Source organism: Centruroides vittatus, unplaced genomic scaffold (assembly GCF_030686945.1).
Source record: "Centruroides vittatus isolate TY-2023 unplaced genomic scaffold, ASM3068694v2 contig_4, whole genome shotgun sequence".
Classification (NCBI taxonomy): domain Eukaryota; kingdom Metazoa; phylum Arthropoda; class Arachnida; order Scorpiones; family Buthidae; genus Centruroides; species Centruroides vittatus.
This window is the reverse complement of record NW_027122214.1, coordinates 68,997-79,117: the sequence shown is the minus strand read 5'-3', so window position 1 is coordinate 79,117 and position 10,121 is coordinate 68,997.

Sequence of the window (10,121 nt, the reverse complement as noted above, 5' to 3'; positions counted from 1 at the left end):
TTAGATCGGTCGTAAATATCAAACTTGTAAAGTGGTATTCATTGTAATTTAATAAATAAAATATTGGATACTTAAAGGCTATTTTTTAAAATGGCAAAACACATTTCATCACGTTTTAATAGAGAGATCTCGCTTGATAATTATCACTTTCTTTAATATCTAAATTTCTTAAATAACTTTATCAACAAATTTTTGATGTGAATTTTTTGTTATTTTTCAATATAATATACATTATGTATACCATGTATTATGTACCAGTTTGTTAAATCGCATCAAATTACATTTAAAAATGATACGTATTATCTTTTTATCAGTTGAAAGTGAGCAGTGTCTACGCTAGGAGCGGGCAATACGAACGGTTGCCTGCGGCGACAAATCAGAAAGAGCATCTTTTCGCTCTTAACTTGAAAAAGATAACGAACTACAATTGTTATAAAGATATGTTCAAGAAAAATTTTTATAACAATCAATATCAGGAAAATCTAAGAATGTAGCTCTCTCCCAATAGCCGTCATTCTTTCTCGTCTTGTGCTTTCGTCACGTAATCCTTTCCTTCAATCACAGCATTGTTAAGTGCTCGTGTTACGTTCATTCGCTTTTCTAATTTATTTTTCCCATTGTAACGAATTTATGACACGATAAAATAAACTTGTCTTCGAGTTAATGCAGTTTTATTACATACAAATGACACCATTCAACACTCTTATTACTTTGCTATATTTATTTTTTCTCGTGTAATCGTAACCGTGGCACACTCACATATTTAGAAATGGCCCTGAAAATGAAAAGCGTGCCTGAAAGAGACACAAATATTAGTCTTTGATCGGTAGGTTTTTGTTTTCTTTCCGTCCAATTAGCGACAAGAAAACGCCTCAAATTTAAAGCGAATCATCAAATAAAAGTATCAATATTACTCTACAATTACTATCTGTACTCTAAAAGTTGACTTAAGTTCCTGTTACGAGCTATACAGGATGTAACAGAATAGCGTTGTCTTTGAAAGACTAGTTACAGCAATTAAAGCAATGTGTTGTAACAAAAGTTTTTGGTTACATTATTATATAAATAACAGAATATCGAAAACAACCGAAAATTTCATTAAAAACAGTTGTTAAACAATCTAACAACTAACTATTCTTCAACAGATGATAAAAAGAGTTACATAATACAAAAAATAATGACGGTTTTTTAGACATATTTAATATATAATATACTAAATTCTAAATATAATTAATATCCACGATTTGAAAAAATAAATAAGTCAATTTGTGTATTTTCGATATTGATAAATCCCATTAAATTTGAGGGGGAAAAAATCAGTTGAATTTAATTGCCTTTCTTTTGAAATTATTTTGATTTCCGAAATTTTTTTAAAAATATTTATTCGACTTTTTAATTACTTAAAAGCAATTAACTACGCTAATTTTTTAAAAAAATAAATCGATTTAAAAAACTAGAATACGAACAAATTAAGAAATAAATGAAAGTGTGTTTTAATAAGAAACCATTCAATATGTTTAACAGTATTTTAATTTAATTTTAATCAAGCGAAAAAAAAATGAAAAATAAAAAGATAACGTAAATTCGATTAAAAAATTTCCAAAAATTACACAAAAATCCTCAATGATTTAATCCAGATTCCAGTTTAACTTTTATTATATACAATGTTAAATTGTCTATATTTTTTTTAAATTTAACTCAATTGTATATCATTAAATGATGGAAGATAATTAATTAATATAGTTTTAGCATATCGATGAATTATATTTGAAAACGTTATTATATTAAATAACACTATTCTGCTACGTAAACAAGTGTATAAATTTAAAAAATTTAAAATATTTTCGAAAAAATAAGCATTTTTTTTCCATAGAATGATATATAAGAATTTTCGAATATTTGAACAAAATTCTGATAGAATTTTTCCTCCATATCATCAACTCTTGAAATTTTCAAGATGTGTTCGACCTTATAAAAACATTATTCTGTTACGTGAGTGTATAAAAGTAGATTGAAGTTGTTATACACAAAAATTTCTTTATTGAACAAATTTCTCAAAGGAAAAAGATAAGTATTTGCTTGTAATAAGTGCTTTCAAGGTTTAATTTTTATAATTTATAATAGAAAAATATTTTAAAAAATATTTCTGTTTTTGTTGTAAATACTTCAACATGATTTTTCTTCTTTCCTGATATAATTAAGCTTTCAATTTTATTAATAATTTATATTTTAGTATCTGTATAACAGCACTACAACAAGTAGTAGTCAATACAACATGCTACTATATTTGTGCACCTTTACTCCTCGTATATTTCTCAGTATTGTGGATTTAAATAAAATTTATAAATAAATAACCAAATAACATAAGTATATAATATAAAATATGTAAGATATTTCTAACTAAACAAGATTTCTTAGCAATAATAATGTTCGTGATTGAAATATATTATCATTAAAGTAATAATATACATAAATGTGTAAGTGTTTTATGATAATCAATATATATGAATAATTAATTGAATAAACTAGAAATAAATAAAAAAGTTTTACCGTATATCGACGTATTTTTTTACTGAGAAAACATCAAAAATCTATTTAAGTTCTTTACGAGATGCTGTAATTCCCAATGCTATTGTCCTAACATTTTAACAAATAACCAAAAATAAGTTCAAGATTCACCAGGGACATACTATAAGTGGACTTCTTGGTAATTTTTTCTGGTTTCTGCATTATTGAGTGTCGCAAGGAAACTTTTTAAATTAACTTTATTTATTTTATTTTTAATTTTAAAAATTGGGTTTCTGTTTTAAGGTTTAAATGTTTTTTTTTAATTACAATAAAGTTATAAATTTATTAACTAATAAAATTGTTCATTTATTACGTTAAATGACTCTCGTTAAATGTAATTAGATATCAATTTATAAATTACGATCAATAAAACGGTATTGACAATACAATTAATTTATTGTTTTTATGATAATTAGAGAAAATTATCTAAAAATTTGTTTACAAATTAAAGAATATTGGAAAAGTTTTTATTGATGTTGGAAACAACATCAATTTTGTTTAGTTTCTGTAAATCATTAGGGATTTTTCTGTAATTAAATGGATCTATAATGGTTCTACAAGTATACTTCATTAAGAATTTGTCATTAAATAATAAAAAAAATTTGGATACTTGTCAATAAAACAGAATAACATTCATTTGTTTATTTGAAAAATCGCTTGAATTTAATTTTTCTTAATGAAATATCCTAATATTTTATGCTTTTTTCATTAGAAGAATAAAAAATAAATAAATAAATAAACTTTAGATGCGTATTATAATGCTGAGATTCAAAATAAAATTATAATTCTTTAATTTATATGTAATTTTACACTATTAAAATTAAAACTTCATTTAATCTTTGAATGTACTGTACACGTAATTATTCTTCTATATTATATACAGTATCTATTAATTTACGTGAATTTTATTAAACTTATATATGAATAAACTTACAGTTTATTTCCGTCATTTTCTAAAGATTAATTCGGTTATTTAACATATAAATTTGCATAAATTTCTTTTGAACAATATATATATATATATATAATATAATATAATTTAATTTTCTATTACAGAAAAATGCTTAAAATTATGAAATTATATTCGCCGAGAAACTAAATGCTATCAATGCAAAAATAATTTTGTTAGGTTAAATAGTTTTCGTTTTATTATATACACACACTTATGCATGTATATATACTGTAAATACATTATACATATACACATACAAACGTACACCCGCATCTATTCAGAAACACTCACTCATTCACCTAAACATAGATAGACATATGTCCATGTATACAGAGTGTGGATACAACTATACACATCTATCATGGATAAGATCTAAAATGATTCATATATTCAGAACTTTAAAAAATGTTTCAATCGATATCTCCACATCAATTTTTCCAAAAAAATGTTAGTTTTCTTGTCGAGTTCATCAAAAATATAAATCATCTTGATCATATCACAAGAATTACCAAAATCTAAACTATAAAACAAAATTGTAAATATTATATCGACTTTGATATCATTATATATTATTTATTAACCATAAATTATATGTACTGTACAATATAAAATTATATTACTATAAATCATTCTGTTTGTCACGTACTGTAAGTAGCGTATTATTTTAACTATAGAATCCACATAAAATATGTTATTTGGAATTTAAATTCTATTTTGTGGAGTAGTTGCCAGTCTGTTTATTGAAATTAAGAGATTTTATGAAAAGCGATGATATTGACAATTCATATCCTTCTCACTGTGTTTTCCTTTTCTCTTGGAGGTAGACAAATTTTTTACTTTACAATCCCCTCCCTTTCTAAGATTCGTGATAAATGAAGAGAAAAAATCATTTATACGATCCATTTTTATATATGGCAAGAACTTGTGTGCATTGGAAAACGAAGCTAACGCACTCAAATGATAAATTCCGAGGAATCATTCCAGTAATAAAGATTTTATAGGATTCATCACGTTTTGCATTAAATTTGCTGTACTCTCGTTTGGAAATATCTCTTGAAAAATTCGTATTTACAAATATTAGGTACTAACTTTGAAGAAACTAATATCTCAATCTCACAAACCAAACTTTAAATCTCTGTTAAAAGTGATATACGAAGTCTATTGTTTTACTCACGAAAGCATTTATAGTACTGAGGATAATAGGGAAATGTCCCATTATAATACGTAAGCTTTCCTTACTATATGAATTTTAGATCAAGATTTTTATGTTCTACCAAATTGATACGGTTCCAGTTATACGGTATTGCTTGAGGTATAAATAAGGAACGACCAATTTATTGCATAGAGATTAGTAAACTAACATCCGGAATATGGAAATGAATTTACAACGCCCAACACATAGGAATTATGTCTTAGACGTAGTGTTTTTTTCGCTTTCATTCTCTTAATTATATCATATATCGTCCTTCTTGGAATGCCCATAGGCCTACATTTAAAATGTTCTACAATGAAATTTTACCTTGCTTCGTTTCTAGTATAAAAGTTTTCAACTGGAAATTTAATCAAGTCTTCCTCCCATTATACTGTAACTTATGTGTACAATAAACATGATTCTGCTATTTGCTTTCCTTCCTGATGTAGCAATTTTAATGGCCAGCAGTGTAGAATGTGTCGGATTAAAAAACTTTCGGGTTTTAAGTAAAACCTGCGATAGAGGTCCCAAAATGAGTTAATCGTTTTATTTGTTATGTTTATCATTGAATCTTCTTGGAAATGCTGCGAATATTATGTCTACATTGTCTACCATACACTTAAGATTTATTTATTTAAGTTATACCGGTATATGAATTTACACGTTAATTATAAACTCCTGTCAGATCTTAGTCTAGCTAAGGTCCGGCCTGATAATACAGGAGAAAAATAGCCAGTATTATTCTTAGTTATCTGTATGACGTACCCCTTAAAGGATGACACTTTTAGAAATTAACACGTGTATATTCTAAATTAGTGGCTCTTATATGATAAGTAATTCTCATTGTTCTAAAACGTTGCAAAAGTACTTTAAAATAAAAATTTACATGTATAAAAAGAAATGTCTCAAAAAGTATGGCGACGGCATCTTTATCCTTATTTTTATCCTTCGTATTCACTTGATAATAACCGACTTTAAAGTTGACACGATGAATGATTCGTATCCATTTCCTCCAGAATACAAATACCAATCGTTCAGTTTTAAATATAAAATGGCTCTATCCTAAACTGATAGAGTTATTCTATATTTGAACATGACTTTGGATTGGTGATTTCCTGTGTTTATGGCACGTCTGGTAAACAACATTGATTCAATATTTCGAAAATTAGCTTCAAGTACTCGACTAAAACTGTTCCTCTTTTATTATATACCATGATTTTTCTGATTTAAGGTTATCAGCAGTTAATGAGTAGCGTTTTCTAGCGAGTTATTTATTTAGTTTATTTTTGAAACGTAGTTTATAACAACATGTAGAGCATTCGACAAACTGCATCTGTAGCTATACTTACCTAAATTTTCAACAAAATCGATTCCTAGCAGAATGATTTTTCTGAAAACACATCGTAATAGACTTTATATTCATTGTATTAGAGTTATAGACATCAACACTAATTAATAAAAACACAGCCGCACCCGATCAATTCGAACACGCTATTATTTCTTTGCAATTCGCATTTAAATTAGTGTTTAAACATTCAATTCATCTGAATGTATTAGTAGAAATTTGGATAATTAAAGCTAATATATCTTATATTTAAAAAATTAAAAGTCGAAAGGTGAAAATGTATTTAGGGATTCTCTGATTATTCACTTACAGTATTATGTAAACATGAAGCGTGAGTGAAATTGTCACAGTATTACAGACTTTTTAGTCTTTAATACTGTGAAGTAAACAAGTTGTTTAGCTATTTTTTACAATATCTAAGTATGGAACATGTACAGGTTCATTTTTAGCTTAAAACTTGATGTTCGAATTAAAAACATTTGTGTGCAGTTGAAAAAAGGGAGCATATAATTAATTTAGAGAGTATTTATTATTGTATCCACTAAACTTTGGTCCTTATGTAAAAATTGTAAAACTACTTTAATCTTCGAAGCTGTATCGAGGAGATAAACATACAACACGTTGATATTCGTAACAAGTCAGAAGTGAAGTTGATTCGAAGCATACTGATGAAATACTCCGCAATTCAAAGTTTCTACTATCGATGAAGCGGTAGAAACTTTATCAGAGAGATAGTTTAAACGAGTGTATCCAAATTGACCACAGAATATAACCTGCCATTTTTCTTTCTAGTCTCCAGAGTTATGACAAGAAATGTATTGACTCAATTCTGCACTTTATTAAGATTTTGATTTTTCTTCTTTACATGAATCTTCTATCTAATGTATTTTTCGAAGATTAAAGAAAAATTTTGAACATCTTTCTCAAATATTTCTGTAAAAACTATAGATCATATCTTATTGTGGCTTTTTTTCACTTTAGCTATATGCCGATAGATGCGCAAAAGATCGAACAAACTTTATAGATATACATTTCAAATGGTTCACTGACTCCTGTTTCCTGGAGATAAGCGCTCTTTAATATTTGTATGATGGTTTTGCTGCTCTATAAATCTTCTGTAATAAGGTGATCATGTTTTGTCAGGTGTTCACTGTATTTTCTACAACTATTTCGCATGGCTGTCCCGAGCAATGCTTCTTATATTCGAGAGCATTCTCTATGGCATTTGCGTCATATTCTTCGAAGTTGTGAAATCTAGAGGATCGAGAGGAGAGATAGACAATTTTTCTAAAGTTGTTTATCTATGCAAGATATACATTCTCGCTATAGAAACTATTGACATGTGATACTGAATACAATATTTTTCAATAAATGCTGAAACTTTTCGTTGGTCATCATAAAAGATAATGCAATCATTTCTAGAAATCTATATATTTCGGATCCAGAAAAACATCAGATTTAATCTACTGTGACGAATTTGACAGACCAGAAAAATATAGACGACATACTAACAGTTTATATTCTTCTTATTGCTCTTTCCCCCCCATACCTACTGGAAATGAAAATCTCTAGCCTTACTACAGCTTTCCACTTCCAGGCTCAAATATTAATTTAATATTATTTACAAATTTGTTGTTAATATTTGCTATAAATTTTAAAATTTACATATCAAATTTATTCGTATTTAAGCATCAAAACTTCTTAAAATTACGATTTTTCTAAAGAAGTTTTTATTTTAGGTAAACAATCAGGCGACGTTTTCTCGATTTATTTGAGCTTAAACTTCGTTTTTCTTACTAAGAAGTGCTCAAATTTTAATTTAGTAAAAGACTTAAAGCGTTTTGGGATTACAGAAAAGAAAGTAAAATAAAGTAAAATCATTATTTTGATGGAATCATTAAGAGAATTAAAGTTTTAAAAATTATTTCGCCATTTTATTCGCAGAATTAATTCCTAAACCATCCTCATTTTTCTTAATGGACATTAAATGACGAATAATCTTTACACGAATTTTAAAATAGTCTAGTGTAGTTTTATATATTTAAAATAATAACTTATACTTAATACAGTATAATCAAAAGTTTTCAAAGGTTAATAATAGTTTAAAACATTTTAAATAATTTTATTAACATTTTAAGTCTTTAATTTAGAATTAAGTTAATAAATATCATTTTATATCTGAAAATCAATAAAAAGTACACATTAAATTTAAATGTATTAATAAGCATTATTTTTTTTGATAATTTTCTATAATTTTATGCAATTTTGAAATACATTCTAATATATTTTTTAAAAAGTTTTTTGTGAATTTTCTAATAATAATATGAGAGAGATTTATAAGAAAATTTAGAAGGTTAATATTTCTTTTCTTTTCCTTTTCTTAGAACGACAGTTGAAAGAGGCGTTGGCCATTCTATCTCTGTCAATAGAAATATTTCTGAAAATTTATAAAGTTTACCTGAAATTATTTTAAAAATTACAAACATACAAGAACTATTTAAAATTTCGGAGGAAGAAGAAAATACTCTAACTTTTATTTTTCTAAAAATAATTACCAGTTTTTTATTTAAAAAAACACTTCAAATAATATTACGGATTTACAGTTAAATTTACAATATTTTTAGAAAAAATTACTGGAAATTTTATAAATTTCTTAAAAAATTTGTGAAGATTGTTTTTTAAAATCTTTTCCTATAAAATTTTTAATTTTTGAACCGACTATACAAGTGTATTTTAGAAAATTAATTCAATATCATGACAAGATTAAACAAGTCAAAAATTAATATGAAAAACAACATCTCGTTTAATATAATTATAACAAAGTCCAAGTCAATTTATATAAAAATTATTTTTAAAAAATGTAAATTAAGTTATATTAAAACTAATAGCTCGTTTTAAAATAAATTTTGTAACGAAAAAAATCAATAAGAAAACTAATAGAAATTTAAGATTCTAGCAAACAAATTTTAGTTGTGTAAAGTCATTGAAATGATCATTTATGCAAAATTATGCGATGTTAATCTACTTGTAATTCTAAAAGAGCAATCCGGTAGCTTCAAATTGCTATTTTCTGATCCTGTGAATCATCAAAGGAAGTGCTCTTGTCTCACCTAAAGTTTATATATGTATATAAGCTTATGTAAAGTATATAAACATCAATATAAATTTGCAAATCACGTATTTTAGATGAGCAGACAATTTTAACACTAATATAAGTCAATTTAATTTTATAATCAAAGCTATTTAAAGATAATTACATTTTCGGTTCACTTCCTGTATGAAACGGATATAAATTCATAAAGGAAGAGAGTGTAATTACGTGTAGTTTTAAAAGTAAATAATCTTTCAGCAGAGTAATGTTAATTTTATTTATTAATTTTAATATAATGTTAATTAAGTAAATACAGTTCACCTGTTATTAATAATTAATTTGTATGTCTGAGGATGTAAACAAATTTATAATTTGTTTAATTACAAGAGTTTTATGGAGAAAAATTAATTTAAAATATGTTAATGAGATATTAACAATATTTTTATACGAGGAATAGTAATGATTGGTTAATTAACGGGGCAATCCGAACACGAGGAAAAGGTACATATGAAATAATACATAAATTAAAAAGTTGGCATCACTGTTATGTTGCATCATTACAGTATTAACAGGACAAAATAACAGGTAGATTTTTAATATGATAAAACCATATGAGAGCCATTAGATTGGACTATCAACTGATATTTAAAAAAAAAAAAATTGTTTTCTCTAATGGGACTCGCGATACAGGCTGAAATTTAACTTGTGTCTGCGATTATCCCAGTCAACTCTACATTTTGGGTTATGTGACCGAACACAATTACACCTATTACGAGTAAGCTTGACCTACAATTAGTAGACTGGAATAGAGAATAATTGCCTGTAGCGTAATGCTATTGTTAAATTAAGGGTTTAGACTAGGTTCGAATTTGGAGGATCTTACAACGTGGCGATCTGATCGACGGAATAACAATAAAAATAAAACTGCAATAATTAAAAATGTATTGAAAAGTATACATTTACTCAAAAATTT